Source organism: Oryzias latipes, chromosome 6 (assembly GCF_053564925.1).
Source record: "Oryzias latipes strain Hd-rR chromosome 6, Olatipes_Hd-rR_3.1".
In the NCBI taxonomy this organism is placed as follows: domain Eukaryota; kingdom Metazoa; phylum Chordata; class Actinopteri; order Beloniformes; family Adrianichthyidae; genus Oryzias; species Oryzias latipes.
In genome coordinates this window covers 12,832,390-12,854,549 of record NC_136242.1, presented here as the reverse complement: position 1 = coordinate 12,854,549, position 22,160 = coordinate 12,832,390, and the positions used below count along the sequence as shown (strand labels likewise).

Sequence of the window (22,160 nt, the reverse complement as noted above, 5' to 3'; positions counted from 1 at the left end):
AACTTCTGCCTAAATTCCTCACAAGTTTCTTCATTCTGTAGCTTCCACCACTTGGTCTTCTTTTCTGTTTTCCCTCTCTTCTTCTTCCTGACCTCCAGAGTCATCTTACACACCACCATGCGGTGCTGTCTGGCTACACTCTCTCCTACCACCACTTTGCAGTCATTAACCTCTCTCAAATGACCTCGTCTACATAGGATGTAGTCCACCTGAGTACTCCTACCTCCACTTCTGTATGTCACTCTATGTTCCTCTCTCTTCTGGAAGTAAGTGTTGACTACAGCCATTTCCATCCTCTTCGCAAAGTCCACCACCATCTGTCCCTCCAGATTCCTTTCCTTAACACCAAACCTGCCCATCACCTCCTCATCACCTCTATTGCCCTCACCAACATGCCCATTAAAGTCTGCTCCAATAACAACTCTCTCTCCTCTGGGAAAACTCTCTATGACCTCATCCAACTCACTCCAGAATCTCTCCTTCACTTCTAACTCACAGCCAACCTGTGGTGCATACCCACTGACTACATTCACCATCACCCCTTCGATTTCTAACTTTAGGCTCATCATCCTGTCTGAGACTCTTTTCACCTCTAGAACCCTGTTTACAAACTCCCCCTTCAGAATCACTCCTACCCCGTTTCTCTTCCTATCAACACCATGATAGAACAGTTTGTATCCCCCTCCAATAGTACGTGCCTTGCTGCCCTTCCACCTTGTCTCCTGCACACACAGTACATCTACCTTCCTTCTCTCCATCATGTCTGCCAGCTCTCTGCCTTTCCCTGTCATTGTGCCAACGTTAAGAGTCCCTATTCTCAAACCTATGTTCCTGCCTTTTCCCTTCTCTCTCTGGCCACGGACCCTTCTGCCTCCCCTCTTTCTTCGACCAACAGTAGTCAAATTTCCACCGACACCCTGTAGGTTAACAGCATCGGTGGCGGTCGTTGTTAACCCGGGCCTCGACCGATCCGGTATGTCTAAAGTGGTGTGGATGATTCGCATGGTTATTTTGGCAATTTTTACGCCGGATGCCCTTCCTGACGCAACCCTCTCTATTTATCCGGGCTTGGGACCGGCACAGAGGCAACTGGCTTGCAACCCCTGTGGCTAGATTTATAATTTTTTTTTTTTTTTTTAGCTAATTATTATGAATTATAGCTTCAGTATTTCATAAATGAAATACTGAAGCTATAATTCATAATAATTAGCTAAAAAAAATTATAATAAATAAATAGTTGCAAAAAAAATGCAGACCAATAAAAAAAAATTGTGGTTTAAAAAAAAAAGTAAAAGAGCACGAGCAAAAGTGGCTTAGAAAGTTGAAGAGTGAGAAAAAATATAAACATTGATTTTAACACTAACTAATTTAGGCAGTGACCACTCATCCCTTCTGCTAATTCTTTAAAAATAAATGGTAACAAAAAACTAAAATGGTGACGAAAAAAATATGAACCATGAACATAAAACTTAATACAGAAAGGTCCCAGCAGGGACTCAAACCAGGAACAGTGCTGACCACTACACCAACATGCACTCTACACTTTACACTCTACACTACTCTACACTCAATACAATACTACAATTCAAGTGTTTAGACAAGTAGACTTTTTTTTTGTTTTTGTTCCTTTATTTATTTTCATTGACTCTGATCAGAAACGAATATTTGAGTGAGGACATCCACTTATTGAACAAACATGACCTCTGTTCTTTACGCATAATGTTGTTTATGCAAAATATTTTCTGCTGTTGTTCGTGTATTGATGAGATAATGCTGTCGATGTATATTTCTCAAATATTGTCACAGTGGTAAACATTTCACTTTTGCAGTGTGGGAATCTCTTTAAAATGCTATTTTAAAAAGATTGATTTTAAAGCAGAAATACTTACTTTCTTCTTTTTCTGTTAAATCCTACCTTAATTTTGGTTTTCTTTGCATGGAAAAGAAGCCAAGCTGGAAAGCCTAGAAAAAAACTCATTACAACAAAGTAACGGAATAGCGCATAGAAGAATGACGGATAGGCTTTAAGAGACACATCTGTAAAGGGGAAAGACGGATCTCGGTAAATGAAAAGAGAAAGATCATAATACCAAAGTGAATGAATAAAGATGACAACACAGAATATGTGGGTCATCCAGCCTGCAGTGAGCTCTCCCTGAGCCATACACCCTGACAGAAGACTTTTTAGAACTTTAAAGATGGATGTCGCAATGAAGACGGAAAGGTTGGCTCACACAGAAAATAGATAGTTCAGAAAGAATTAAAATGATGTAGGAAAGGTTCTGGACAGATTCATCCTCTTTTGAAAGAGTTGAATGATCCCCAAATCATTGACCTAATCTTCTCAACAGCCCATTCCAAACATTTTGAAAAAGCAATTGGCTCAACAGCTTTTGATCTAAGGAAACTTTTAGTGTTGAGACCAAAAAAGGAGCAGTCACTGTTTTATGCCTCCAAAGCATTTCAGAAAAAGACATGAGGAGAAATGTTACTAAAATATGGATCCCTGTTTCTAAAAATAAAATATCATTAGAACATTTTTGAATTGTTTTGACAATTTCAAAGAAACAATCAGAGCTTTCAGAATTTTACCACAAGCTTCCTCTAAATATGATAAATCTTTAAATATTTATGTCTATTTTTGAATGCCATTTGCTCCCCCAAAGCTCCACATATTTGATAAATTATTGTAAAGATCAGTAAAAAAATACATGAGCATCATATAATACTTGTTCCTACGACTTATTAACTTCAAAACTGAATTCTGAGAAGAGCAGAGTGATGGAGGACATAAGGAAAAGACTGATAAAAGGAGTAGATGCAAGCAAATGACACGCTGTTGTAATAACCGTTGATATTTGTTTCATTATTTTGGATGTTGTGTATCTCCTTTTTTTGCCCCATTTCGCAAGAGCTGGGAGTACGGCATTGTCTATGGGTGACGTCACACCTCCATTCGTGCATTTTTTTTCCAGTCTATATTCTGCCACCCCCTTCTCCTCTCATACTGAAAGCAGCTGAATGTTTTTGGCATGATTGGTAGGAGTGAACTGCTATTTTCTTTTTTCGGGTTGTTGTCTCCTGTTTTATTTGGTTCAGGAAGTCAGGTTAGTCTGACTTTTATTTCCTTTTAATTTGGAAAGTCAAGACTATGTCCGACTTCCTTCACTACACGCTATATAGTGCACGTTTGACATTTTCTAGTGCTGTGTAAATCTACAATTCCAAAATCGAGTGACCTAGAAATTTCCGAGAAGTCTCTGCGAAAACTCCTAGATTGGCAAATATAGACCACAATGCATTGCAGTTAACCAATTTTTGCGACAAAAATGTATTTAAATATGTTTTTGAATAAATCATCAACGTTTTCATCATCAGAACACTGTGGATTCATAAAAAGTTGATGTAGAATACTCATATCAATTAGATCTTCACTTTGTGAAATCATTGATGTCATATTCGCCGTTTGAAAAAAAAAAGTAGTGAGCATTAGGGGTGTTAGAAAAAGTCATTTTGAAATGCTTGGCATTGAGTTGCTAGATGCAACACTTTACATTTGCAAAGTTCTTTTCCTCACTAGCCGCTGGGATTGGTTTAACAGTTTTCTACCTTTTGCACTTCTATTAGGTATTTCTTATGGGGGTCACTAGAAAAAGTCACGTTTTTTTGGTTGTTCAAACTGAATTTAAATTATAAAGAAAAAGAGGGCAAAAAAAGTAATTCATTTGACTTTTGGTTTTTCCACATATTTTGGTGTTATACCTGTTCATAAAATAAATCTTAAAAATATACTTAAATAGAAGTAGTTGAAATTGTTTTGTTTTTATTTTTTTAAACTTTAATTGTTATCACTGAATTTATTGATCTCTAAATGACTTCATGTAAATTTGGTTGGGTAAGGGTTGATTTGTTCAGAATTGCTCCTTTTTTTAATAGGCACACTGATTCCCCATGGGCTCCACTATGTCCCATCTTTCACAGCATTTCCACCTTTCCTTGCATATTTGTGCTCATTTTGAACAACTGACTAAAGAAAACAAGACATTCATCAACCCTACAAACAAATCTGCTGTATTCTTTCTAAGAAAATTCTCACGAGTCATTCAAAAGCTTTTTGTTAGGTTCAACATAAACTAGTTGATCAATCAGGGGGACAATGTATTTTATCTGCTGTTTGGTACCTTTGAACCATTTTCAAATGGAAGTCAATTTCTTCCAGCTCTTCCTGTCTGGTCTCCTCTGTTGATGTGCTTCTTCCCCAGAGGCTGGTTTAAATGTCATGGGAAGGCTGTAAGATGAGGTCTGTGTTGAGGTCACTGTCACATGCCTGAAAAGACAGCAGCAAAGACTTTGGGGTTGAGCAATGAGAGTTGATAGCAAGTTAAGTCAAAGGCTGTCAGAGGAATGGTCAGTGTTCACCAGATGAAAAGATCACAGGCTGCAAAAATGTCATAACATTTTGTCACACTGGGCTGAGGATATTCGGAAGGACAAGATAATGTCAAAGGCTGCAGAGGCAGAAATTCAACGACTATATTTCTCTTCTGCAGGTATATTACGAAAAGTTGAACCGGATAGAGGGCTGGCAAAACGGAAACAAAGGCATCTGTATCATATGCAAAAGTGTCATGCTTCAGACCCCATAACTTATAAATATGTTGCTGCCAGGTTCGTTATTGTGCTTCATTCTTTTACTCTTATATTTTCAATGGGGAATTATGCCCTGGAAAGGCTGTTGGTCAATGACACGTACCAACCAAAAACATTTGAGACATTCAATTTGTTATGGCACATTTTAAATACAAAAAGAAAAAAATACAAAAGAAAATATTGAATGCACACAACCATTGCAAAACTTGTATTTTCTCAATATAATAAACATGAATCCACTACAAATGCAGCTTTATTAGCGGCAGTTTATGCCCCAAAAGGTTGGAGATCACTGGTATATAGGATTCGGTCAATCTCTGTAAATGAAATCTTGAGTGTCCACTCTATAACAGTAAATCCTAATGAAAAATGTTTAACAATCAATCGTGACCTGAGGCTCAGACACATCTCTGGAAAAGGAATGAAACAAGCACAGCAGGACATCCACCTGTGAATTACTCAAATAAAAAATACCATAAATAAAACGTTTTTGAGAGCCCAAATGCAAGTCTAATACAGAAGAAATATTAAAATCAGATTAAAAAGTGACCTAAAAGAGGTTACTTAGTAAAAGCTCATGGATGTGGCCAAATAAAGAAAATTCTGCAAATAGAAGAACAGAAAATTGACCACAAATTCAGGAAAAGTCAATCAGTTTGGCTTACTGTAACGAAGAGCTCCTTCATTACTTTAGTAAAGGTAGTGGTAGCGGTATAGAGGTATGGTACGTGGGCACACCACATTTTAAAGAGTAGCATTTAATAACAGTAATACATGCGACTCATCCTCGTGGGAGGGTTGTTTCGCTGTGGCGACCCCTGATGGGAGAAGCCGAAAGTGAAAGAAGAATCCATGGCACATTTTATAGGTTTGAATAAAGGTTTATTAATGAGAGGTTTACATGGTTTTATATTTCTTATGTGGTGTGTAGATTAATTGGCAGCTACCAAGAAAGGAATGTTAGTCTTTAGTATAATTAGAATAAGGTGTGACTACAAGATGTACTCACCTGTGTTTGTCTTCCCCAGAGTGCTCGGGCAAAACCCTTCCCCAGGAGCAGAGCTATATTAATTTAAGGTTCCGGTAGATTTTATTTAGAGGCCTGAGGGGGAAAGTTTGGGAGATATTTGTTGTTTTAATGTTTTTAATTGATGATTGTAAATTAGAGTAACAAAAATGAATTTTATTTTAGAATTTGTTTAAGGTATTTAGAATAAAGAATTTTGTATTCAGTAAAATACAACATCAAAAACAGGTGGGTGCGAGAATCTCTCAACAGCTGGAAGGTGCTCCGGGGCATGAAAAATGACTTTCCTAGTGATGGGTCTGGCAACACCGACGCATCGGCACACGTGTCGAGCTCATAAAGTGAAACCCTGTGTCGGTGCGCGTATCACTTCAGGAGATGTCACGTGTCTGGTAAAGCCACTGTGTTGGTGTGTAACAAATGAGACAAACAAGGAAGCGATTCGACCAGCAGTGCTGTCAGATTATACGGTTTTCCGCCCAATTGGGTGGGTTTGATTTGGGCAGTTTTCGGGTCAATTTGGCGGGTTTCGGTTAGTTTATTATGAGTCTAAGCTGTCTTTTATTTTGAAAGATATATTATTTTGAAAAATTACCGGACATTCTCAGTTACATCAATGTCACTTGGGTGCTAAATAGGTCCAGCGGTGAGTTTAACAGAGTAGGGAGGAAAAAAAAGTGAGACCTCTAATGTGTGCCCAGCTTCCAGCTGTTGAATGATTCTCGCGCTCCTGCACCCCCATTTTCCCCGCCCACCTGAGTTTGACATTTTATTTTACTGGATCTTTACTTAAGGTGTTTTTGAATGTAGTTTTTTATTGAGGTTCGTGGAATTATTTAATGGTTTTAACAGTGTTTTTGGCTTTTTGTTTCTCCTGTTCCTCTCGGTTTTCGCTTGATCTAGCAGAATACACTTCCATTTCAAATGGACTCTTATTCGAAAGTAATCATTTTATGTTTTGGAGGTTAAATGTGGCATTTGTTCTGCAGAACTGTCCAACTTAAAAACACTTCCCCAATGCTGGGGCATTATAGAGCGAGACATGGGGATGAGGAACTATAATGGCTAATGTTGTGCTTAGATTAGATTTAATATCAGCAGAGTTTCTTAACTTGATTGGCTGCAATGATGTTTTTGGTCCAGCAGGGGGGTATTCCAGGAAGCATGTTTAAACTACCCTGACTTTAAGCCTGAACTCTGGTTGAAATCGCCTGAAAATGCTTGGGTATTGGGTATGTCGGTTCCAAAAGACCGGATATGAGTTGGTGTAATTACGCTCGACTTGGTAACCCTGGGTTAATGCGGGTGCATGTCAAGTACATAAAGACATTCTCAATGGATCGCCGATTTCCGGAGTCACCATGGAAACGCGTGGTGAAAAAAAGAAAGCGCTGTACTTCAGTGAGACGGAGTCGGAGATGAATGACGGGGTATGAAGATTATACGTCCATCAAAAAAGTAATACGGCTGCATCATCAAAAGAAAGAGTTTCTGCTTGTAGTAAAAGAACAGACAAAGTCAAACACACGAGTTTCTGATCTTATTTCCATTTTCCTTGTGACGCATATAATTTTTTCAATTTTGTCAACTTAAATGAATTACTTCTATTGGTAACAAGTAATTGAGTTGAATTTATTCAATCTAATTTGTTACGTCTATAAAACTCAATAATTGTTTATACAACTCAAATTTACATATTTATTTAACTAAATGTCATATTACTCTAATTCAATTAATATTTAATATTAATTGAATTAATTGAATTAATTAATATTTTTTCCATCTTAATGAATTATAATTCTTGAACTCTCAAATGTCTAAGTTTGAACCGGCAGATATACTTATTTTTATAACAATAAAAAGAACATTATGATATACACTTGGAGAGTACAACCATTTAGGAATTTTCCAACATTGTCAATATAGTTCTTGATTGTAGGGGTGCTATATAAACTCATCATCCTCTCCCTCCCTCTCACTCATGGTGCAGAGAGTTAAGCAAAGTAGGGCAAAATAACTCGGCAAAAAACGGCAAAACACAGTAAAACAGCTAAACAACTAAACACATTTGGTCAAAAACCCACACTTAAACCCAAATCCGTCCAGACAGGCTCTAACAGCAGCACCAAAGTTATACCTGCTTAATTGAATTAATTTGAATGAAAGTAAAATAAATGTCTGAAAATAACGTGTTATTTTTAAACTGACTTAACAAAAAAAATGTTGTTTAATTAACTTAACTGAAGCAGATAATTAAGTTAGATCAACAAAGTTTATCTTTCCAACATCCGTTCATGGTCTTATCACCCTCTCACGGTGGAAAAAGTATTATCTGAGCTTCTTCATCCACTAAATCATCTTCAAATGGACACGCCATGCTGCTTCACCTCTCTGTAAACAAACTAAGCTTCAACTAAACCTGCTCCCGTCCAGTAATGTTCAGAGCATGAGTTGCCATGGCAACTTGACATACCCTGAAACATACCTCCATTTCTGGAACCGAAAGCTGAGGTTATCAACTTCCTTAGCCTCAAACCATGGGAGCTAGCATAACCTGTTTCCTGGAATACACCCCAGAAGTAAGTATTAAGTGACACAGTATTGACACAGTATAAATACAATTTGAGCAATGTGCCGAAACGATTCACGAGGCCTCATCTACCCACCACTATTTTTTAGTGATGGCCTGTTTGACACGGATGCTCCGGCGCTTGTTTCACCTTCATGAAACAGAGCGGTTCGGCACAATGTTTTGGGGTGGGTTTATACTAGCGCAGATCACGTGGTTAATGACGTATGAAGCGCCAAATGCATTGTTTGGTCGAAACCAGGGTTCAGATATCACTTGTGTTTGAACAGTTGGGCGCGCTATTCTCTATAAATACAAAGGAATCCCAAACGTTTCCTGACCAGGGGCCTGTTTCAGAAAGGAGGTTAAGTGTAAACTCTGAGTGCGTTAACCCTGAAATCAGGGAAACCCTGGGTTTTCCGTTTCAGAATGGGAGGTTTGTTAAACCAGAGTAAACAGAGTAAGTCAAACCCGTTTCTGAAAGAGAGGTAACTTATTCTCGGAGTCAGTGTCCATGGTTACTTATGCTGTGAACCTAACCTGGTCGGGAGCAGGTTTTATTCTCTAAACTCAAGGTTTCTGCCGGTCCCTTCCCCTTCTTAAAGACGAAGTGGTATTTTTCGCTTTAACCTTCATTGCCCACATTTCCGTCACACAGAGACAAGTGACAAGAATGGCTTGTCCTTTTTTGGAGGACCCAATAGACGAGGAGGCTGAATTAATTCGTAGAGAATTACATTTATGTCGTGCGAGGATTTTGAGACCTAGACTCGATTTTTTTGTCATTTCCCCATACGTTTTTGTTTGAGCGTTACCGTTTTTCGTTGCAGTCAATTACATATATACAATGAAAACAACATTAGATATGTATTGCTATGTAGATGTTTCATATGTCAAATATTGTCAACAAAGCTTACATCCATGACATGCTCAGATTTGACCTGATTGAATTATGTTTTTATACTTCATTTTTAGCTGCTGCCATGTTCTTTTAATTCCTGCAGGATTGCATCTATATGAAAATGAAATCAGGGACATTGAATTAGATTATTGTTACAATTTCTTTTTGGAAACACAATTTGCTAGTACTGCTTACTTTCTTAATCCTATATAAACCTATACCACTTGATCAATACAAGGGTAGACAAAAGCTCACTTTTAAAAACACAATTGAATGTATTAATATTAAACTGACCAACGTTTGCAAGAGGGGAAGGTTAATAAAAAAAGTCCTCTAAACATTACCGACGTTAAATGCATTTCCCCCCAGATTGGTTCTGTACACTATGCAGCATTTCATGCATTTACACCAGGAATAACACTTCAAAAGTACACCTAAATATCGCCATTTTTTTATTTCACATCTTACGCTATTTAAAAAGTTATTACAGCCAATATTTTATAACAATGATTTAAATGCAAACTTGCGTATTAACTTGAGCAGCTATGTTTTCCCACGCTAACTGTCTCTGTTTTGCAGATGCAGCGGTGTTGCTTTTCTTCCAGAATATGTGCTCATATTCACTGTAACTCTGCAGCAGCACGTCAAGTTCAGCTGGCGAAAAATACACAGACCTCTTTTTTTCACGGTTGCCATGGTGACTCGTGATATCTGCGCTCCATTGATAATGGCTTCTTATAGTCGCGGTGTGCACGCTAAACTCCGAATCAGTCCACTCAAAGTTGATTGACCTAACTCCGATCAGCTTCTCTGAAACAGAAAACTCAGAGTTGTTAATCTCTCGATTGACCAACTCAGAGTTCAAGTTTAACCTCAGAGTTGGTTGAACCTCTTTTCTGAAACAGGCCCCAGTTCTGTTGTTTCCCCTGTTTTTGAATCAGCATCAGTTCATTGCACTTTACCATAGTTCCTGGTAAAAAACGTACTGTGGCTCAGGATCGTTTCAACTCGGTTAGACACTATGAACGTTATTTAAAAAGAAAACACTTCTATGAATATAAAATGGCAAGTTGCTACAGCAACAGTAGAGATAGCTCAGTTGAAAAATCATGGGGTCCTGGGGTAAAAACTAGCATTTAATAATAGTTTTGCTTTGCATTTATTTTCTTCATGTGATGTGTGTTTTGCTGTGTCAAGCACTTCTCACAGAAAATGTCACACGTTGTGTTGTTTTACACTGTTTTTTTTTTAATCATCATTAACAACATTGTTTTGTGTATTTTCATCATTTTCCAAATTGCAGTGTTACAAGGAGCTTAGTTGAAGCATATGATATACGTCCAGTCCGCCACCAGGGGCCTGTTTCAGAAAGGAGGTTCAACGAACTGTGAGGTTGAACTTGAACTCTGAGTTGGTCAATCGGGAGATTAACAACTCTGAGTTTTCTGTTTCAGAGAAGCTGATCCGAGTTGGGTCAATCAACTCTGAGTGGACTGATTCGGAGTTTAGCGTGCGCACCGCGACTATAAGAAGCCATTATCAATGGAGCGCAGATATCACGAGTCACCATGGCAACCGTGAAAAAAAGAGGTCTGCGTATTTTTCGCCAGCTGAACTTGACGTGCTGCTGCAGAGTTACAGTGAATATGAGCACATATTCTGGAAGAAAAGCAACACCGCTGCATCTGCAAAACAGAGACAGTTAGCGTGGAAAACATAGCTGCTCAAGTTAATGCCTAAGTTTGCATTTAAATCATTGTTATAAAATATTGACTGTAATAACTTTTTAAATAGCGTAAGGAGTGAAATAAAAAAATGGCGATATTTAGGCGTACTTTTGAAGTGTCATTCCTGGTGTAAATGCATGAAATGCTGCATAGTGTTCAGAACCAATCTGGGGGGAAAATGCATTTAATGCTGATAATGTTTAGAGGACTTTTTTGTTAACCTCCCCCTCTTGCAAACGTTGGTCAGTTTAATATTAATACATGCAATTGTGTTTTTAAAAGTGAACTTTTGTCTACTGTTGAACCTTTCGCTGCGCGAAGACTTCTCCTTTCTTTTCTCTCTTCTTTCCGACCGTGGTCAGAAGCGCAGGGGAGATTTCCTTCAGGGCCGAAGGGAATTCTCCTTCGGGGTTCACTTCCCGTTCGAAACCCTCAACCTCCAGAGCGGATTAAGAATGACTCCAAAACAGTTATTCTGGGAATGACACCTTCTCTTTATTTAACTAAGTGCTCCGTCCTCCGAACACACAATATATACCACGCACACACCTCCGCTCCGTGCTCATCCCCCCCCCCCCCCCCCCATCTGCACCTGCAATCGCCCCTCCCCTTGTCTCTCTTGGATCGCACCCCGCTCAGCACACACACGCTGCAACACTACCCTTGTATTGGTCAAGTGGTATAGGTTTATATGGGATTAAGAAAGTAAGCAGTACTAGCAAATTGTGTTTCCAAACATTAATTGTTACATTAATCTAATTCAATGTCCCTGATTTCATTTTCATGTAGTTGCAATCCTGCAGGAATTAAAAGAACATGGCAGAAGCTAAAAATGAAGTATAAAAACATAATTCAATCAGGTCAAATCTGAGCATGTCATGGATGTAGGCTTTGTTGACAATATTTGACATATGAAACATCTACATAGCAAGACCTAATGTTGTTTTCATTGTATATATGTAATTGACTGCAACGAAAAACGGTAACGCTCAAACAAAAACGTATGGAGAAATGACAAAATATTGAGTCTTCTCAAAATCCTCGTACGAGGTAAATATAATTCTCTACGAATTAATGCAGCCTCCTCGTCTATTGGGTCCTCCAAAAAAGAACAAGCCATTCTTGTCACTTAGACCGTCTCTGTCTGTGTGACGGAAATGTGGGCAATGAAGATTAAAGCGAAAAATACCACTTCGTCTTTAAAAAGGGGAGGGGACTGGCAGAAACCTTGAGTTTGGAGAATAAAACCTGCTCCCGACCAGGTTAGGTTCACAGCATAAGTAACCATGGACACTGACTCCGAGTATAAGTTACCCCTCTTTCAGAAACGGGTTTGACTTACTCTGCTTTCTCTGGTTTAACAAACCTCCCATTCTGAAACGGAAAACCCAGGGTTTCCCTGATTCCAGGGTTAACGCACTCAGAGTTTACACTTAACCTCCTTTCTGAAACAGGCCCCAGGAGGGTATTCCAGGAAGCATGTTTAAACTACCCTGACTTTAAGCCTGAACTCTGGCTGAAATCTGCTTTAACTTGCTTACTCGGGGTATGTCGGTTCCAAAAGACCTGATATGAGTTGGCGTAATTACGCTCGACTTGGTAACCCTGGGTTAATGCTTGTGCACAGCAGGTACATAAAGACATTCTCAATAGATCGCCGATTTCCGGAGTCACCATGGAAACGCGTGGAGAAAAAAAAAGAAAGCGCTACACTTCAGTGAGACGGAGTCGGAGGTTTTAATGACGGCGTATGAAGATTATACGTCCATCAAAAAAGTAACACGGCTGCATCATCAAAAGAAAGAGTTTCTGCTTGTAGTAGAAGAACAGACAAAATAAACGCACGACTTTCATGACCATTTTCATGTGACATATATATATATATATATATATATATATATATATATATATATATATATATATATATATATATATATATATATATATATATATATATATATATAACTTATCCAGTTTTGCCAGCCTAAATGAATTAGTTCTATTGGTAACAAGTAATTGAGTTAAATTTATTCAACCTAATTTTTTACGTCTATAAAACTCAATAGTTGTTAATACAACTCAAATTTACATATTTATTTAACTAAATGTCATATTACTCCAATTCAAGTATTTTTTTTCCACCGTAATAACTTAAAATTCTTGAACTCTCATACGTCTAAGTTTGAGCCGTCACATCCTCATTTTTCTAACAATAAAAAGAACAAAACAGTATGTGCTCCATGTGTTCATTTATTTAGGAATTTTCTGACATTGTTAATATACCAATTGACCATAGGGGTGCTATATAAACTCATCATCCTCCCCCTCCCTCTCCCTCATGGTGCAGAGACTTGAGCAAAGTAGGACAAAATAACTCGGCAAAACACGGTAAAACAGCTAAACAACTAAACACATTTGGTCAAAAAGCCACAGTTAAACCCAAATCCGTCCAGACAGGCAAAGGGAATGATATCCCACAATCCCTTGCGGTGCCGATCTAACAGCAGCACCAAAGTTACACCTACTTAATTGAATTAATTTGAATGAAAGTAAAATAACTGTCTGATTACTACGTGTTATTTTTAAGTTGACTTAACTAAAAATAATTGCTTTATCTTAACCATAGCAAACAATTAAGTTAGATCAATGTAAAAAGTTTGAAACGTGGTCTTATCACACTCTCATGATGGAAAAAGTATTATCTGAGCTCCTTCATCCACTAAATCATTTTCAAATGGACACGGCATGCTGCTTCACCTCTCTGAAAACAATTTAACCTTCAACTAAACCTGCTCCAGACCAGGTTATGTTCAGAACATGAGTTGTTATAGCAACTTTACATACCCTGAAACATACCTCCATTTCTGGAACCTAAAGCTGAGGTTATCCACTTCCTTAGCCTCAAACTTACCGTAGGAGCTAGCATAACCTGCTTTCTGGAATACCCCCCAGATGCTGCTGTTCTGTGTGGTTTCAAAGCCCTGTTTGGTGTTTCATCTCTGACATAAAGTGAAAGGGCGTAAAGACAACTGAGCGGGCGTATTCAGGAACTAACCGAGCGACCCCATATTTTAAAACTGGACACCTGCAATCCTAACTAAGCGGTGATCTTGCGCAGTCAATTCTCCTTTGTGCGCTTGATTGGATTTGCGCTCAGTGTTAAGGGGGCGTTTTTGTCACTTGGGGACAGTAACCTTTCTGGTTGGTCTGATTGGCCGAAATTTGTTGGTCAAATGAGACGAGGCAGCGGGGCCAGACTTTTATTTTCAGAGCAGGGGGGGTTAAAAGGCGGCTCTTGAGCTGCATCCGGCTCTCTGCCTTTTATCATATTTTCTATATACCGTACTTTCACCACCAAAAGGCGAACATAAAAGTCTTACATTTTCTCCAAAATGTACAGAGCGGCCCTAATGTGTTGTTGTGTGAATCCAGTAAAGAGGACCTAGGAGAGAACAGCACAGAGAGAGGGGAGGACATGAAAGGAGGGAATCCTTGAACGTAAGATTGCAGGTTCAATTCTCTCCTTTCATGTCCTTGCCTCTCTCCGCTCAAGAGCCGCTTGTTAACCCCCCCTGCTCTGAAAAATGAAAGTCCCGCCCCACTGCCTCGCCGCATTTGACCAACAAATTTCAGCCAACCAGAACGGTTACTGCCCCCAAGTGACAAACACATCCCTGAATACTGCCCCCCAAGTGACAAAAATGCCCCCTTAACACTGAGCGCAAATCCAATCAAGCACACAAAAAGAATTGCCCACACGGGATAACAGCTCAGTTAGGATTGCAGGCGTGCAGTTTTAAAATGCATCATCGCTTGATTAGAATTGAGCCTGTGCGGTTGTAAGGTTCACTCTCTCAGTTCCTGAATACGCCCGCTCAGTTGTCTTTACACCCTTTCACTTTATGGCAGAGATGAAATGCCATAGCCCTGAATGGTTGGTTCATTTGGTGCTTTCCAAAAAATAGAAACTATAGTCCAACCCAACCCCCCATGGGGCAGTGAAGATGCCATGTCTTTAAAGTCTTGTCCTCAAATCCTGAGCAGCCACCAGTCTACCTCCTTCCAGTCCAGTGCAGCCATAAGTCTGTAGTCCACCAATCCAGAACACCTGAAACAAAACATAAAAACGTACGCATATACAAAAAGAATCTTTACACCTTCACTTCACCAAAGCTATTAATTGCAGAAAAGGAAATGACATTGTAAGCAATGACTTCAGAGTTTAAAACAGCCAATAATTAGTTAATGCCTCCAAAACTGAAATAAAAGAAGAAAATAATACTCACAGGGTGAGCCCTCTTAATGACAGTTTTTTTAACAAATTCTGAAAATTACTACACAAAAAATCTGAACAAAAAAAGTTTTTGTTAGAAAAACAACTCTTAAATACTTGTGAATTTGGCACAAAAAAAAATTTATTTGCTGAAGCATGTTACCCTGTCAGCTTAAGTAGAAAGTAATGAAGAAAAGTGACAAACAGTCAAACGCCCCAGACAAACAACCAGCTTTCTAGGAAAACATCAACATGTGTTCATGCTTTCCCGCTGATAGATGGGGTCCAACATAATATGAAAATGACAGATTCCTTGCTGAGAAATCCTGCAGAGGATTTCAAAGAAAGGATGCTAATAATGTTAGGTTTCACTGTGACAGTATCCAAATGAAATACTTTATTAAAGCCTCACTCTGGGACTAAAGTGACATGCCGGTGCACAGAACAGACAACCCTGCTTTCAGCAAAGAAGACGAACTTCTAGAACAGAGATTTGTTTTTTAGGCAAAAATACAGAGAGAGTCAAACTTTCAGAGGTCTTTGTTCAGGGCACTGAGCATCCTTTATATCTACAAACTAAACTTCTGTTTTGTTTTATAGACATAATGGAAAAAAATGAATCAATTTTCTATGATTACACTCAAAAAACGTTCACTTTGAATGAACATAAAAAAATTATGGAAAGGATTTCCACATGATTAGATTGCGTTACTTGAACAAAAATGAATCATGTTGGTCCTACTTAATTTATTTAGGTTGGGTCAACTTAATGTATTTAGGTTCAAACTAATAAATTTAAGTTGATTCAATTTAAATAGAGCAGTTGCACCCAACTTTAAATTGATATTGTTGCTCACTCTAAAAAGAAAAAAGTTGATCCAATTTAATTGAATCACTTCAATTGGTCACCTAAGTAAATTAAGTTTATTTAACTTGAATTTCTATTTATTTCTTTAATTTTATTTATTCATCTGTAATTGATATGTTGTTCCAAAGTTACAACCAATGGGTCTTTTAATTTTCACATCAAAGACATGAATTACCCAGCAAAGTCCATCACAAAACAGAAGCTCAATTACCGCGAACTCTGTGTTAAGTATTGGAACATTAACAGTTTGCCACACAAGGGGGTTGGTCATCATCCTCTACCAAACTTTAACACATGGTGCAAAAAAAAATAAACATAACAGTTTAAATCACTAGTTAAAACAGAGTAAAACAGCTAGACAATAAAACCCATGGACAAAAACTCACACTTAGACCCCAATCTGCCCAGATAGACAAAGAAAATGGTATCCCACAATTCCTTGCGATTACTAATGCATCCAATTTAATGGTATCATGTTGGATCAACGTGATTGAAATTAGTAACTTTTAAATGGATTATTTTTATGTACAATCGACATGATTCATTCACGTAAGATTTACAAACATAAAATTTTCTGGTTGAAATGACAAGTTACTTTTTCGTTAACTTAATTGGCTGGTAATTTCCTTTTTTTGAAGTATTTTTTTTTTATTTAACTTAAAAAGGGTGTGTCACATGTACTTGTGGGAAGATTAATTTAGTCATTATAAAAAGAAACTATCTTCAGCAATGACATAATATATATATATATATATATATATATATATATATATATATATATATATATATATATATATATATATATATATATATATATTGTTTGTCTTAATGAATTGTAAAACAAGAGGAATTATCTGTGGACCTGGATTATCTGATAAATTAAACATGTGAGGGCTATAAACTTAAAACCCAACAAAGTCATTGAAGCTTTAGCTTTTGACCTTTCAAAAGTCCTACTGAAGGATAAAAATTCATGATTTCCTTTCCATCACACTGCTGTTGTCTCCTGGAATGCCAGACAGTGACTGTGAGGGGACAGATAGCTGCTGGTTTCTGCCAGAGATAAAGAGAAAAGCAGCAGGAAAGGACGGCTCAGCCCAATCCACTTTGCCCTTAAGACCTTGCTGGTCCCTGCTGATGAATTTGACCATTTTCAAAGGTGAGGGGTCTGCAGAGGGGGGTCTTAAAAAAAGGAACAGAGAGCAGATTTTGGCTGATGTGTGAAGCGGCTGAAGGGAGAAAAGAAATCACCGGTAGAGAAGTTTTCAGAGATGGATGGGAATACGAATAAATCAAAGAGAGATCAGCCAAACAAATGCCAAAACTGTCAATACTTGCATCTGTGTAAATAGATTTATAACCTCATAAACTGTCTCTTTTGACATAACGTGGAACCTGTCTAGTGTTGTGCAAGTTAGTCCAGAGTAGTAGTGAACATTTCCACTTCAGCTTCAGCAGTAGAGAAGTGAAAGTGCTGATTGCTCTCCTCATCGTGATCATCGGGTCGAGTGAATGCTGGCGTGCCTGGCAGCCGCTGCTCCCTGGAAAAAACTTCAATTTAACTCAAATACCAGCAATGTTGATTACTCTCAATTTTGTGTTTACTTACTTGGATATACCTGTCGCTTGTACAGGAATTTCCAACAGCACTGCTACAATACTCTGCTGACGAACTTGCTAACCTCCGGAACTCTCCGCCCGGGCCACCGCCGTTGGCTATTCTCTAGCATCCGGACATCTTATACGTGCCCCACCGGAGATACACTCATCGAAGATCACATCAGAGCTTCCATTACGACAACACCAACTCCATCAAGTCACTCTGGTCCTCTGCTCGGTGTCCGTCAAGACACACCGGTCGCCATGCTAACCACATCTTAGCTCCTCTTGCTCGCTCGGCTTATAACATGGCTAACAATCTCCACCGCATATCTGTCAACTTCGGCCTCCTGAACATTTGCTCCCTCACAACCAAGGGAGATCTTGTCCAAGATCTCCTCATTAATCGTGGGCTGGATTTCATGTCCCTGACTGAAACATCCCCTGGATTTTACTCCACTAAATAAAGCCACTCCGCCGGGGTTTGTTTACATCGCCAAACCACGTGATTCTGGCCGTCGGGGCGGTCTCCCAAAGATCTATCGCGAGAACTGGATGATAGCGCCTGTGACTGCTCCAGTGTTTGGATCTTTCGAATCATTAGTCTGTCAATTCTCTGGATCAACTCCAACTATTTTTGCCACCATCTATCGCCCACCTAAACCCAATGAGGAGTTTATCTCTGACTTTTTGGATTTTTTGACACACCTCTCCCTACTCTCAACAAACATAAAACTTCTGGGTGACTTTAATATCCAAATGGACGGAACCAATAATTTATATAATAATTTGATCCGTAGTCAGATGCGTTATCCATTGCGCTAAGGGCTGCGCCCATCAGACAAGATAAAGTTTCCACGTTTTGAAGAAACACAGACAGAGGCCGCGAGTTTGAGCCCTGCATTGAACGCGTACAAATTGGGTTTTTTGGCCTCCTAGCTTTCTTAACCTCATCTGCCAGGTTTGCCACACATTATAGCACATGAGATTTGTTAATAATGGAAATATAAACAATATGAAAATTAAGATGTGAAATGCGTGAAGTGTGGTGGAGCGATCGTGATTGAGTGGTTAGTGAGATTGTTGAATGTGTGTTTTGTAAGTGGGCAGGTGCCGCTTGATTGGATGAGTACGTGTGTGGTTCCCCTGTACAAGGGTAAGGGTGATAAGTATGAATGTGGTAGTTTTAGGGGTATTAGTCTTTTGAGTGTTGTAGGCAAAGTGTATGGGAGAGTGCTGATTAATAGGGCAGTAGAGGGGACTGAGTGTATGATTGGTGAAGAGCAGTGTGGTTTCAGGAGAGGTAGAGGGTGTGTGGATCAGGTGTTTGTTGTGAGACAGGTGTGTGAACAGTTTTTGGCTAAGGGGAGGGAGGTGTTTTGGGCATTTATGGATTTAGAGAAGGCGTATGATAGGATTGATAGAGAGGCGTTGTGGGTTGTGTTGAGTATGTATGGTATTGATGGTAGATTGTTGGAAGGTGTGAAGAGTTTTTATAGAAACAGTAGAGCATGTGTGAGAGTGGGAAATAGCATGAGTGAGTGGTTTCCTGTGAGGGTTGGTCTGCGTCAGGGATGCGTGATGCTCCGTGGTTGTTTAAAGTGTGTATGGATGGTGTGGTAAAAGAGGTGAATGAAAGGGTGTTAGGTACGGGTGTGAGCATGGTGAATACTGACGGCAGCGAATGGAGTGTGAATCAGTTGTTGTTTGCAGATGATACTGCACTAGTGGCTGACTCAGAAGAGAGCTTGGCACGTCTGGTTGAGGAGTTTGGAAGGGTGTGCGACAGAAGGAAGTTGAGAGTGAACGTGGAAAAGAGTAAGGTGATGAGGTGTACGAGGTTAAAGAGTGAACGTAGATTGAATGTGGCATTAAATGGGGAGTTGTTGGAAGAGGTAGAGTGTTTTCAGTATTTGGGGTCGTATGTCTGTGTGGATGGTGGAATGGGGGGAGAGGTAGAGTTTAGAATGAATGAAGTACGAAAGATATGGGGGGGAATAAAGAGACTGTTTGAATGACGGTCACTGGGAAAGGATGCGAAAAGGAGATTGTATGAGGGTGTGGCTCCAGCTGATCAGCTTTCTTTTGCATTGTTTGCAAACTAAATACTCAGATGCCACAAAGTAAGTTATCTCCACAGAAATAACTTGTCTGATTTTCTTATGCACAACAGATGAGGTCAGAAGCCCTTTGTGGCAATCTGAATGTGGACTTGTGGTTTTTGGGGCATCCAAAGAAAGAGGGGGCTGCCAAATTATTCTTCGGGCTGAGGGACATTGGTTACGTGCAAGGGGACTTACGAAGGATACCACCACAGTCTGTCCACCCTGTCCAGCAAGTATGATCGGGACGGCAGGAGGAGGAGGCATGACAAAACTGAACGGGACATTTAAAACGGGAGGAACCAAAACCTGTGAGGTGGATCCTGATGGGATGATGAAGGGTGTAGAACTCAATTGGGGTGCTAGTGCCTGCAGCTGTGGCTTTGCCTTAATTTTTGCCTCCCCAGCAGTGTTGGGCGGAAGCACAAAAATGTGCGGCTGAGCTGAGGTCCCCATCTGTAAAGGTGTTCCTTTCTGGAGTGGATCTGGAAGTTTTTCTGTAGCTGCCATGGAAGCAGCAGGTTGTGGGATGCCCTGGCTTAAAATGAGTTTATCTTGTACATGGCACCGCCTGCTGTACCTGTAAATATGTGCAAAACGAAAAGGTTCAACAATAGAATCAAAACAGGGTAACAGCCCCAGCTGCCTTTGTGTTTATAAGATGCAAGACAAATGAAAAAGCCACCCCTACTATTGTTTGATCCTATTTTTTGATTAAACTGTTTTGATTTTCCTCTATGCATTCTGGAGGATACAGCTTCTTATATTTTTCTGTTTGATGTTGTTGAAAATGTATTCATAAAGACTGAAAATGTCATGTATTAAAATCATTCTAATTTACTTACCATTGTGTGACTGTAGCAGCATTTACTTCTGGGAGCTGGATGGTGGTCTCGCTCATAATTCTCGCATTTGAGACGACACACTCTCTAATCGTCCTGTACATCCGCAGCACCATAGTGAACCGAGAAACCTTCTTCCCTTCGCATCGGACGGCGTTTGGGTACAAGGCACAAAGTCTCACAAAGATGGCCTCTGACACTCGGTTGCAGTCTGGCCACTGTGCAGGACTGTGAGCCCCGATAAAACACCTGAATGAAAAAAGAGGGGGAAAAGCAAGGACAAAAAAACAAGGATATATGATTTAAAGTGTTATTTTAAAACCAAACATTTTGTTTTGTGTCACTTCTTTTGGTGGCTCAGCTCTTGTGTGTTTTTTGTCTACTCACCTTTTTGTGCTTTCGACGCCGGGGGCTACAATTTTTTTGGTTGCTCTAAATCTACCCTGCTTCAGGTGGGCTTGGTGACGCTGGGAGTAAACCGTTTTTTGTTTGTCATAATCCAACCAATGAAAGGCAAAGGTCCATTTGCCAAAGAAAAAAGACAGTCAGCCCACCTTAAGTGAAAGCTCTTCCTTCGAGCCGGAATTGAACCAGCGACTTAAGGATACCTGTCCCGCTTCATCTACAGTCCTCCGCTCTACCATCTGAGCTATCGAAGGGAATGGAGCAGCAGTTTTCCAGGCCTCTTTATGGATATACCATGTCCCACAGACTCCTTGAAAGGGACCCATTGTGACTCAGGCCTTCTGCTAACAGGGGATGCTAGTGCGACACTGAACCATCAAAGGCAAGATTTGGTGAAATGTCTTGTCTTGAGCAAGCATCTGTGACTTGGTGTACCTTGATAACATCACTCCCTATATGCAGTTTAGCTAATTTGGTTCTTAGTTCTTGCTAGTCATTGATGTTTTTCCCCTATCCCAAGGTTGTGCTAGAGAGGTGTAAGCCTCTGTCTCTTTCATCCAATGCAGCTTGCTGAGGAATTCTGTGTCCATACAAACATCTTTCAATGATCCTTTTGCAAAAAATTTGGCATGTTTCATAATGATTGCTGAACATTGACAGGCACGTTAAGAACTACTCATTTAAGGATCATCAAACACCTTTAGTGATTCTTAGCAACCAATTCCTGGTGGAGTAACTGAAGCTTATTGTGTGTGTGTGTGTGGGGGGGGGGGGGGGGGGGGGCTTGGAGGATGACCAGAGCACAATTTTACTTGTGCTTTTGCAATGGCACAACAAACAAGTAGCTTAACTGAAATCATACTGACAGCTTCAGTCAAGTCATCGCCCGACGTGGGGCTCGAACCCACGACCCTGAGATTAAGAGTCTCATGCTCTACCGACTGAGCTAGCCAGGCATGAAAGTCTTTCAGAGACTTTGAAGAAAAAAAAACAAGGTACTAATCCAATGAGATGTGAACGACACATCTATTGCGTTTACACCCATGTCACGTGGGCCCCAACTGGGAAAGAGGTGGGCTATGTGGGTACTGACTGGGCATGGGTTTATTTTGGGTAAACTTTGAAGGCCCCATTAGGTTTAGCCTACATTGGCCCCACATTGGCCCCCCACATGGGTTACCTGTTAGGGCCCTACAA

At 39.7% G+C, this 22,160-nt stretch overlaps 1 long non-coding RNA gene and 1 other non-coding gene across 2 annotated transcripts in view; both read right to left on the bottom strand.

Annotated features, from left to right (window-relative positions):
- The window catches only part of LOC144992542 (uncharacterized), a 40,704-nt gene extending 35,008 nt beyond the window's left edge, over positions 1-5,696 (bottom strand). The window contains exons 1-2 of the long non-coding RNA XR_013656577.1: positions 5,660-5,696; positions 4,182-4,327 (exon numbers count right to left, since the gene is read on the bottom strand). This is a non-coding gene — a long non-coding RNA (uncharacterized LOC144992542). The remainder of the gene's footprint in view (positions 1-4,181; positions 4,328-5,659) is intronic.
- Positions 5,697-21,846: 16,150 nt separating this feature from the next.
- On the bottom strand, positions 21,847-21,919 carry trnak-cuu (transfer RNA lysine (anticodon CUU)). The gene has a single exon. It is a non-coding gene; the product is annotated as a tRNA-Lys (tRNA).
- Between the last annotated feature and the right edge of the window lie 241 nt (positions 21,920-22,160).